This window comes from Pteronotus mesoamericanus, unplaced genomic scaffold (genome assembly GCF_021234165.1).
Source record: "Pteronotus mesoamericanus isolate MK-2021 breed Mesoamerican mustached bat unplaced genomic scaffold, CSHL_Meso_final contig_58, whole genome shotgun sequence".
Taxonomy (NCBI): Eukaryota; Metazoa; Chordata; class Mammalia; order Chiroptera; family Mormoopidae; genus Pteronotus; species Pteronotus mesoamericanus.
This window is the reverse complement of record NW_026555205.1, coordinates 7,239,963-7,251,858: the sequence shown is the minus strand read 5'-3', so window position 1 is coordinate 7,251,858 and position 11,896 is coordinate 7,239,963.

The window sequence follows — 11,896 nt, the reverse complement described above, 5'->3', positions numbered from 1 at the left end:
CAGGGCTGTAGCTCTTTCTAAGGAAGGAGGACTGAGTGCCTTCTATGTTTACATACATTATTTTCTTTCTTAAGCTCCATACAATATGTATTATTTCCCATATGTTATGGATGAGGAAGTAAAAGTTCAGAGAAGTTAATTGCTCAAAATCAAACAGGAAATGTTATAATGGGGATTTGAACCCTGGCCTTCTTGGACTCAAAGCATAAGTTATTACTTATAATCCCATTTTATAAAAGAGAAAATTGAGTCCTAAAAAGGCAAAATGGATGATTATAGGTCATAAGTGACAAGGAGGTAGGAAGTACTCAGGGCTACTTCAGGCTTTTCTTCTCTGGGTAAGACCGTTTGAGGAGCCATACCCACAATCTCTTTTCTGGGGTTCTGCTAAGCACTCTGGCACTGCTCATGTTTTCTTCTCCAGAAGAGCCATGCCTCCGTGCTCTCATTTCCTAGCACTGATGCTATTTGATTAAAGGCCTCCCTGGATGAAGTAAGAAAGGCCCTCTCCAACCTGGCAGCTGCCTTACTGAATCCCACAAGCCAGATTTTCCTAACAGTAAATTCAAGAGTCAGCTGTTGTTGACACTATTGTTTGTCTTCACATGTTGACCTACTACCAGATTGTGAAGGAGGAGTCTGGTTTTTGGCAAACCATTCCTGATTTGTAATTGATTAGTCTCTGCTTTTTAGCTGCCCCGTGGAAACCTTAGATAGTATTTGATATCTGTTTCTTAAGAGGTACTTTTAGTTCAAGTCACTCCTCCTCACACCAGACCTGTTAAAGGATGTAGGCTTTGATGATCAAAGCTCCCATGAGTATCATTAGGACCCAGAAGTGCTCATGTAGAGGAAAAATAAGATAGTGCTCTAGACCTGCCCTGAGAACACAGAAGCTTTTTACTACTTCAGAGATCAGACAGCTGTTAGCCACAACTCCCAGACATTAATGTTGAAAGAGTTGACATGGTAATCACATATTCTTAGAATCAGAGCCACATTGCCCACATTCATACACTTCTGTACCCATGGCAACAGTGGGGGCACTGAGACTCTTCTGCCTCTTATATTTGGTCACAATCCTGATTTTCCCAGTGCTAGTTCTCTGCTTGTGCAGTTCCCTGGAGTCTCCTGTTCCACTTCTCCAAACAACTCCAGGAGAATATAGAAAGGAACTCTTGCTTTTCCACTTCTTTTTTTTTTTAACTTTTTAAAAATTAATTAATTTATTTTTTCAAATACAAATGAAAATGTTGGACATTGTTGAGAAATATCTCCTCATAGTTTCGCTTGTACACTGTACTTCCAAAAGAATTACCTTGGGCTGCAAGGGGATTATAAGTCACATGGCAAATAACCAAGAAGACAAGAGATAGACATTTTATGGGCTGAGAACATCATCACACACTTTGGAATATTGACCAGTTACAATATCATTATCATCAAGGTAAAAATACCCTGTTTATTATACCATATACTTTTTAACTCTAAGATTTCTCAGAATCACCACTACATTAATGGAACCACTGTGTATACTTCTTTTGAAGCCTAAACAATTTAAGTACATCCCTTGTTAAGTGAAAATCTTGAAAAATTTAGGGTCATCTATTTCTAGAAATCTACTGAACCAGAAGGTAGCAGTCTGAATTTGGTCAGTGCTTTTGGTTTTCCAATATTAGTAAACTGCAACCCTGGCCATCATTTGACCAGACCCTCACATTTAAAATCAGGTGTTGGAACAACTTTACAGAAAAACTGAACCATTGGGTGATGAACACACAATAAAATATAAAGATGATGTATTATATAATTATACATTTGAAACCTATATCATTTTATTAAACAATGTAACCCCAATAGATTCCATTTAAAAAAGAACAATGGAACCCAAGTCTGTCATTTTTTAAATGGGAGAGCCAAGCAGTGTTCCAGCCTCTACTTTGCCATCTGTGTTTGCTGCACAAATGGGGGAGGGGATTTAGATATATATCTTGTATACTCTGGAGATTTTTTTTTTCAACATTTCTGAGGTCTAGACTTAATGGTAAATGGAGTGGTGACTCATCCTGGTGGCTACTTGAAGATTCTAATGACTGGTAAATAGAATCAAGTTCCATTGTCTAGATTCTTTTCTTCAAGTCAATACATGCTCATTGTATGTCTTCTGGGTACAAAGCATGCTGTCTGCTGAATATAGGTCTGCAAACATATTTGTTTTCTTTTTTCTTTTTTGTAGTCTCTCTTTCTCTACTTGTTGTTTCTCACAAATGGGCTGGGTCTGGTTCATAGAAGGCTTTTAGCTGATTTTTATAGTAAGTGAAATGAGTATTTTTAGTCTGAAAGAATCTATTTTCCAAACTGAGGTATATGAGAATATTTTTATTCATGGCTCTGATAACCTATATTGTTGAAAAACCAAAATATTGGAAAACCAAAAACACCTGTTAAATGTAAGGATACTGAATTTCTCCTCAGGTTGTATATCTGAACACAGTGTATGTAATAATTTTTAATCATGAGTCTAACATTTATGTGTTACTGCCAAAGACTGGGGACAATTCACTAGAAAATAGGAAACTTAAAATCACAATTTATATAATTTACTCAGTTGACAGACAGAAAATAGGATTGAAACCAAAGAGTCCAGGAATTCTGAGCATACCAGACACTGCAAGTATCTTTCAAGTAGATGAACCTAGTGGGAAAGGAAAGTACCCACCTTACCTTATCCTACTATTTTGCCAAAATAAGAAATTCTTTGGTAAAGGAGGGAAAAGGTCAAATAACTTCTGGGTAAAGTTCCGTTAAGAGTTCATTCTTTGGCCATGTTCTTTGCTTTCGCAAGCACATTGTGCAATCCCATAATTCAAAGGAGACAGCTGTTGGAGAAATGTCATCGGACCTTGCTTGAGCCTGTGTGTAGGAGTTTCAGTTGTTGTATTCAACCCAAGTTCCAGGAAGGAAAGATGCTTTTACTTAATGAAATTCTATTAATTTGTAAGCCTAAAACTTAAGTTCAGAAGGAAAAGTGAGTCATAAAACAGTGTTGACTAGGTGCTACTGCAGCCTTCCCTGCATTGCCATTTTTGTTCTCACATTTTGTGTGTGTGTGTGTCTTCTTAGTACAAGTACTGTGGAGCAGACAGCAAGAGAAATCCTTGAAGATGTGCTCCATGCGCATATATAAAGCACTCACTTTTGCTGGTAGCCTTCTCCACTCTCACTTACACCCATCGTCACCTCTAAGCTTAATCCAGACAATTATTTAGGGAATAAAAGCATGAGTCACTTTGAAAAGCAGTCCTTCAGGGTATCCTATGTCTGTGGCTCAGATTGGTTAGGTCATTGTCCTCAGAATCATGGCTGATTTTGTTTTTCTTTGGCCTCCTGACTCATATCTTTCACAATAACAATTAATACTCATGACCCAAGATGAAGAAAATCAGGTCCATGGGGTTGTCTTGGCATAAAGGATATCAAGGGATTGTTCATGTTTATTATCCTTCAGGGGCCAGAAATCAGTCTCTTCTTTTTGTCCAAAGCAAATAGCATCTATGTCAGGGTATTTTTTCAATGGCACACACACCTCTTACGTGAATTGTGGATCCATATACCCCTCTCCAGAAGCAAGTATGTTTATCAAAACTGAATGTGTCAAATAAGCATGGAAAGGAGCCTTGGAACCCAAAGAAGATGAGGTGCTCTCATGAAGGGATCTCATGGAGCAATGGTTAGGGAGGTCTCAAAGGAAGGGGAGGGTGCCACATGTAAGCAATCTCAACTTCTTTACTAATTGTAATGTATTCATGAGCACATTGATTTTTTTTTTTTACCTCCTGCTGGTGAAGCCTCCAGCGTCTTTGTTCTTCCCTTACTCCACCTTCACCCCATCCCTACACACCACCCCCTTGCTCTGGTTTCTGCTTCTGGGTGGAAACACCCAGAGTCCAGAGGTCAGGGCAATCGCTCCATTATCCCTACCCTCAGGACAATTTGGGTCACAGCCCTTTCAGAAAGGCATACCTAATGGAGGGGGAAGGGTGGAGGAAGAGCTAGAGAAGACTGTAGAAAGAGATTAAGGGCACAGGAAGGGAGAGGAGCTGCCATATGGCAGAAAGGAGGCATAATTTAAAAGATTAGCTACCCTTCATTCAGACAGGCTGGAACAGGGGAGATGCATTCCAGCCTTTACCTAGAAAGCTATAAAATCACACACAAGGAGCCTCATGGAGTGAATAACGAATTCCAAAAGAGAAAAAAAGAAGAATCCCCTTTAATTTTTTTTTAACTTTACCAATTAATCTTTTATTTCTTTTGTGCACACATGAACATTCTACAGAAAAAAAGATAAAGAACCATTTAATGTTAGACTCCAGCTAATTGCCTATGTCTTCTGATACCTTTCAATGTAGAAACTTAAGTTTTTACATGAATATAATTAGTAAGAAGAATAATTTATGTTTTATTTAACACTTTTGGGTCACACTTCAGCATTTTTACATATAATTTCATATATGTCAGTATTATTTAATGGCTATGTAGGATCTGCAATAGCAATAACAATACACCAAAATTTACGTATCCATTTCCCAATTGTTGCGCTTTTAAAAAAATGTCATGTGAATGAAACTGCTGAAAAACTTTTGTATAGGTCACTTTGAAAAAAACTTTTAAATACAGGGGTAGGTAAAAGTAGGTTTACATAATACAAATAAATAATAAGTAAATAATAGATGAATAAATTCTGTTCTACATACTCACAATTGTAAATCTCCTTTTGCCTACCCCCATATTTTCTTTTGTTTTTATTTTTTAAATTTATAAATCATGTTTATTCTATTACAGTTGTCTCAATTTTTTCCCCCTTTACCCCCTGCATCCACACACCCCCACCCCCACTTCCACAAACAATTCTCACTCTGTTGTCCATGTCCATGGGTCATTCATACACGTTCTTTGTCTAGTCCCTTCCCTTTTTTTCCACCATTATCCTCTTCCCCACCCCACCCCCGTGGTCACTTTCAGTCTGCTCCATGTCTCCATGCCTGTGGTTTATTTTGATCGTTAGTTTAGTTTGTTGAAGAGAGGCCACTTATAGGTGAGATCATATGGTAATTATCTTTCATCAACTGGCTTATTTCACTTAGTTTAATATTCTCCACTTCCATCCATGCTGTCGCAAAAGGTAGGAGTTCCATCTCTCTTTCTTTCTTTTCTTCTTAAATGCAGATTGATTTTACTTATTTTTTAAATGTCAAAGTTAATTACAAAATATTTTAAAAATTTAAAACCATTATAAAGTCTCAGCAATTAAACCAACATGACACCAGCACAGAAATAATCAAGTAGATTAATGAAATATAATGAACATTCTAGAGACAAACGTATATATCTGATTAATATCTGTATGATTAAGTTGATATCTCAAATAATGGGTAAAATAAGGCTTATTCAACAAATAAGGTGCATGGACCACTATTATTTGAAATAAAACAAATATAGAACCCTATTTCACACATTATACAAGAAATATTCAGGTGAGTTAAAAATCAGTATGTAGAATCTAAGGAGTTTTAGAAGAAAATATAACTAACATTTTTCAAGACCTGAAGTAAAATATTCAATCCCAGAAGCTATAAACATTGACAATATGACTATATTAAACATTTAACTATATAGTAATATACATTAAAAAAGTTAAAGGACAAGGGATATAACAGTAAAGTATTTGCAACACATCTAAAACATGGTTAATAGGTTGTTTTTTTTTTTTTTGAGAAAAAAGTTCTATAAACCTTTAATCAATAAATGGATAAAGAATACCAAAAGCTCATTTAAAGCTTTTTTAAAAAAATCATAGAGATAGGCAAGAAATATACTAAAACAAGTTTAGTTTCAACAAATAGTAAAGGAACAATTAAAATAACGTCATTGTCACAATCAGATTAATGAGGATTAAAAATATTGGGAATATCAAGTATTGGCAACTCTGAAAGGAACTGGGTATTCATAGAAACTTTTTCTTCATCTTAAAGCAGTCCCTTTAGCACATTTGCAGTGCTGGTTTGGTGGAGGTGTATTCTTTTAGTCTTCTTTTGTCTGGGAATCTCCTTATTTCGCCTTCCATTTTAATTGAGAGCCTTTCTGGGTAGAGCAGTCTTGGTTGCAGGCCTTTGCTTTTCATGTCTTGAAATATTTCTTGCCATTCCTTTCTGGCTTGCAGTTTCTGTTGAGAAGCCAGATGCTAGCCATGTTGGGAACTCCTTATATGTTACTACCTCTTTCTCCCTTGCTTGCTTTAGGATTCTCTGTTTGTCTTTGCTATTTGCCATTTTCATGATGATGTGTCTTGGAGTGGGCCTCATTGGGTTCCTCTTGAACAGGGCCCTCTGTACTCCCTTGTCTTGTGTGACTTTTACTCTCCTCCAATTAGGGGAATTTTCCATCATTACTTTTTCAAACAGATTCTCTATCCCTTCCTCCTCTTCCTCCCCTTCTGGTATCCCTATTATATGGATATTATTATGTTTCAGGTTGTCCTGCATTTCTCTCAATGTCTGTTCATTCTTTTTGAGTCTTTTTTTCATTTTCTTGCTCTTTCTGGGAGCTTTTTTCTACCTTGTCCTCCAGCTCACTGAATCGGTCCTCAGCTTCACCTAGCCTGCTTTGGATTCCTTCTACTGTGTTCTTCAATTCAGAAATAGTATTCTTCATTTCCTCTTGTCTCTTATTGATAGGTTCTATGTCCTTTTGTTTAAAATTAATTAATTTATTTTTCCAAGTAGATTTGTCTCTGCATCCTTTTTCAAGCTGATATAGTTTGCAGTAAGTTCCTCTAGTTTCCCTGTAGTTTTTGGTAATTCTCTCTGAGCTCACTGAGCTCATTGAGCTTCCTTAGAACCGTTGTTTTGAACTCAACATCTGAGAGTTTACTTGCCTCAATTTCATTTAGTTCTTTTTGTGGGGATCCCATTATCTGTGAGACTCTTCTCTTTAGCTTCTGTTTCTTAAGTTGACCTATCTTGATTTCCTCACTTTGTGGTATGAACTTCTATGGTTAGAGACCACTGTTTTTACTTTCTGGATCTGCCTCTGATGATGTCAGATGTCGTCTCTTTCTGATCTTAGGTAGTCTGTTCGATACTTCCAGGAATCTCCTGTTCGTGGCTGTCTCCTTCAGCTGTTAATCTATTCACTCTGTACCCACTAGGCTGCTTTAGACGGCTCAGGGCGGGGCGGAGTTATTGGATCCTCTCATACTGCTGCGTATGGGGGAGGAGTCCACACTGGGATTTTGCTGGCTACTCTTTCCATTCTTACCACTAAGCCTCCATCCTCAGTCTCTCCTCAAGTGTTGCCATCCCTCTCTGCGCCCCCTTTAGCCAGGGATCTACTCTCTGTGGCTGCCACTGTGCACTCAGCAGGCAGCTTAGACAGCACAGGGCGGGGTGGAATTTCACCTGGGGGTGGGGCTATTGGGTCCTTTGACCCTGGTGCCACTCAGGGGGTGTGGTCTCTGCCTGAGCAAGATGGTTGCTGCCGTATGGGGGTGAGTCAGCACCGAGATCCCACTGGCTACTCTCTCAGTTCTCTCCCCAACGCCTCCTCCCCCAGTCTCTCCTCAGGTGTCCCTAGGCCACTCTGCCCCCGCCTTTGCTGGAGACCACAGTAAGTGGCTGCAAATGAAAATTTATGTGTTGGCTCTTTAAACAGTTCTTTGCGTCTTCAGCCACCTGTCTCTGGCAGAGAGCAACCCTGTTGCTTTTCGCAACTGGCTGTGTTCCGTGTACTTTTTGGGCTCTGGTGCTGTGGGCTAGAGATCCCCGCTTTTAGTTCAGACCCCGCTCTTCTCAGGGGGATCCCACTGGCTGTTTCAATATCCTTCTGGGGCTGCTGCCCATGGGCGCCCTGCCTGCCTCCTCAGGTCTGTATCACACTCCTTACCAGTTAGATTGTGCTAAAGCCTATTCTTCTGTCTCCGAGGTTACAAGGCTCCTCTCTCGGTCTTTTTCAGTTGTTTGTTTCAGGTGGTTGGTCCACAATTTAGTTGTAATTCCAGGCTGGTCCTGGGAGGGAGTCAGTGTGACTGCCACTCACTTGTCTCCCATCTTGATTCTCTCCCCCTTTAAGTTTTTGAGGTGAGACTAAACCAAATCAAAGGAAGCCTCATTTTACACAGTGCAGAGGGAACTTAGAGAATCCCTTATCATGAAAAATGGCACAAGCTGGCAATATAAATCACACCCCGATAAAGGCATAAGAAGATTCAGTATTAAACCCGCAATGAATTATTAAAGAAAAGGGAGTGACATCCAAGAGGCCAATCTCAGGCCTCCCAAAACTGTTGGAGCCCTTATGAAAGATAAGACGTCTGAATCAAAGAAAGGCATTGGCCCAATCTTTTCCATTCTTAGATTTTTGTGCAATGCAGTGAAAATCTTGTTTGCATTCCCAACATCTTTGGTTTCTAGATTTTCCACCTGAGGAATAATCAACCTACTGAAAACAGTATCTTCTAGATGTCTTCTAAAGATTTTCCAAATCGAATTTCTACAGTTTACCAAGTCATCAATAACTTTGAACTTAGAGACATACACATCAGCTACACAAACATCCTGGCCCAGGATGTAAACCTTATTAATGTGGGTCAAACACCTAAGAATCCAAAAAGAAGTGGAAACCAACAACACACTTTACTTTTGCTAAAGTGGAGGGAAGAATTGGGGCAATTATATGGCTCTTTGGAAAACTCCCCAGGCAAAATTGAGCAAGGCCAACTTAGAAGATGAGTTGCCCTCAAGAAATTGTCACTTCTACAGGTGACAGGGTGGTAAGTAGAAAATAGAAAAACACGAGGGACTTATTCTTACCTTCCTTCGCCTCCCCTCTTCTCTTCTCTCTCTCTCTCTCTCTCTCTCTCTCTCACACACACACACACACACACACACACACTCAATGCCTTATCATTACCACATGCTAGGGGCAAACCAATTTGTTTTCAGTCACTGAGGCCAAGAAAGCTGTTAGGAGCAATGTCTAAACCATGTTGCTAAGAAAATAGAATTTTTCCCCTGGCCAGGTACCTCAGTTTGTTGGAGTGCTGTTCGAATCTCCCAAGGTTTCGGGTTTGATCCCTGGTCAAGGCAAATACAAGAATCAACCAATTAATTCATCAATGGGTGGAACAACAAAACCCTCTCTCATCAATGAAATAAAGTTAAAAAAAGAAAACATAATTTTTACTAAGAATTCCAAGAAATAAATAGTTTTCTGGGTAATAAATAAATCACAGAAGAAAGATGCATTTTTTAAAAGATTTTATTTATTTATTTTTAGAGAGGGGAAGGGAGGGAGAGAGAGAGGGAGAGATACATCAATGTGTGGTTGCCTCTTGCATGTGCCCCGCTGGGGACCTGGCCTGCAACCCAGGCATGTGCCCTGACTGGGAATCCAACTGGCAACCGTTTGGTTCACAGGGAGGCACTCAATCCACTGATCCACACCAGCCAGGGCAAGTTGTACTCTTTTCAGACCAAATGTTGCCTCTCCAGTGATGTAATAAGGTCAATAGGTGATCAGGCCTTTGTTCCCTTTAAGCTGCTTTAAATTGCCAAAGACCTGATACTGTATCAGAAACAGTCTCTGTTCAGCCCTCAAGGAATGCTTAGAAAGGAACCTCTATCTTTGGATCAGAGCTATTAAGGAACTTCTTGTGACCTAGGTAATTTATTTCTCCAGGTAGGGGTCCCTTCTTTTTCATGAATGCCCCCCAGGACTGCTTGAAGCCAGTTTTCTTCCCAGCACCTTCTCTTACCAGGAGCTCTAAGTGCACCAGAAAATGCATTTCTGTTAACTTCATGTCTGGATGTTTGTTCCTGATATCACCTTTATCCTGAACAATAACATGGATCTTTAAATTTAAAAAAAAGATATACTCATATATATATTAGTTGTACAAAAATAGATTCACAAAAGCATAAAGAAGAAATTCTCAGTAACTATGCATTCACTCTTCCCAGATTACCACCATGTACAATGCAGGGGTTTTAATTTTTCCAAAATTAGCTCTCTCCCTCATGAAGTATCAAGCACCCTGAAGCCATCTCAATCTGATCATTAATATTGTAGTAATTTCTGGCAATTAAAACAGGCCCATTTTTGTTCTTAAGTTTTAGTTCTATTTGTTTTGCAACTTTAACCTCCTATTTGATTCAAAGCTCTCCTCCTCATTCTTCTCTGCACTCCTCGCCCTGACCACTTTGTGGCACTTACCCTTCTGGTTTTGGGATCAAAGAGTAAAGAGAGAAAACTGTTCACCAGTGGGGAGGCTACCACCTGCAAACTCCCATCAGCAAGCCTGCAGTTGAGATTCTGCTAAGGAGCTCAGTGTTAAAGAATACCTCCACATCCCGGTCTGGCACTGATATCTCCTGCATCTTCCAGCTGGTGGCCTATCTCTGCCTTCCTTTGATGCATATGCCTCTTCATTCTGGGGGGGGGTGTGGGGGGCCCTAGAAAATCTGTGGCTCCCAATCTCCTCCAAAGCCATGGCTTCCGTACATCTTGGGAACCAGAAATTTAAGCAGAAGGTCTTTGGTCCCTCTTTACCTGGCAGATCTAATCTTCACCCTTTTCCAGTGTTACTGGGCCTGGTCTGCAAAGCAGGACTTGTAACTGAGCACATGTCTAACCCTGCGGTTCTCTGAGGCCTCCCTCCAGTGGTGTGCTAGAGCCAGCTCATCCCAGCTTACAAAAATGTATTGTTGAATTTTCAGAAAATGTGTTAGCCATTTGACATCACACTGGTAGCTGAAAATTGGTCATAGTGGTAGTGTTTATATGACAAAGATACCTCCAATGGGTTATTAAACATTTACCAGAGTACCATTGCTGCTTTTCTGCCAAGGAGAAGGGAGTTGGGATTGGGGATGGTCTCTCATCATCACTGCAGTTCACAGAAAGCAAACTAAATTTTCCTTTAAATCTAAATCTAGGTGGGTAGCTGGAGTAGAAGTGATGATAGGCTCAGTTCAGCTGAAATAGGACACCTATTAATTAGCTCTATGGAAGGTGGCTGGCTTCAACAACTGGGGCTAATTTGGTTGTTTTTAATGGCTGCCTACAGCTTTATTGTATCAATGTATCACAATTTTTATAATCAATCTCATTTTAGACATTTACATTCTCAATTTTTTACTATATTAAACAATGATATGAAGAACATACTTGTATATAAATTTTGTGTTTGATGAAGTAAGCCCTCAATGAATGTTAGCTATTATAATGATGATTTTTAAAGTGGGGTTACGAGACTCAGCTAAAAGAATGGGTGATGCTAGACAGCCCTCTGCTTCCTCTTTCACATCAACACCTTTAATACTAAAATCAGGTTTCTACCCTCTAGCAAGAAATTGAAAGATGCCTCTCTGCGGAATTTGACCTAAGAATAAAGACCAAATGCATACTGACATGTGTTGGATCTACCAATGAAATGGCCAGGTCCATCTAAGGATTTAAGACTCACCGGTCAAGAATTGCCTGAACAGACACACTCATACATGAGCTATTCAGTTGCCTCATTCCTGAATACAAATGAATAAAATATAAAACATTGAAAAAAATTTAACAAAAAAAGAGACTAAAACAAACATTGAAAAAAGAAACTGAGAATAAATAGAAATAATGCAGGGAGCAGAAGCCAGAAAATAAACCCTAAAATTAATATTCTCAGAGAAGTGCATGGAAACATTGTACACATGAAACGTTCACTGATAATAGAAACAAAAAAGGAACATTCTGAGAATAAGAATGAGGCCTTCAAAATTCAAACCATTAGAGTAAATTTATTTTTAATTCAATAGATAAAAGATAACATTTAAACAAGTGTCCCAGGATG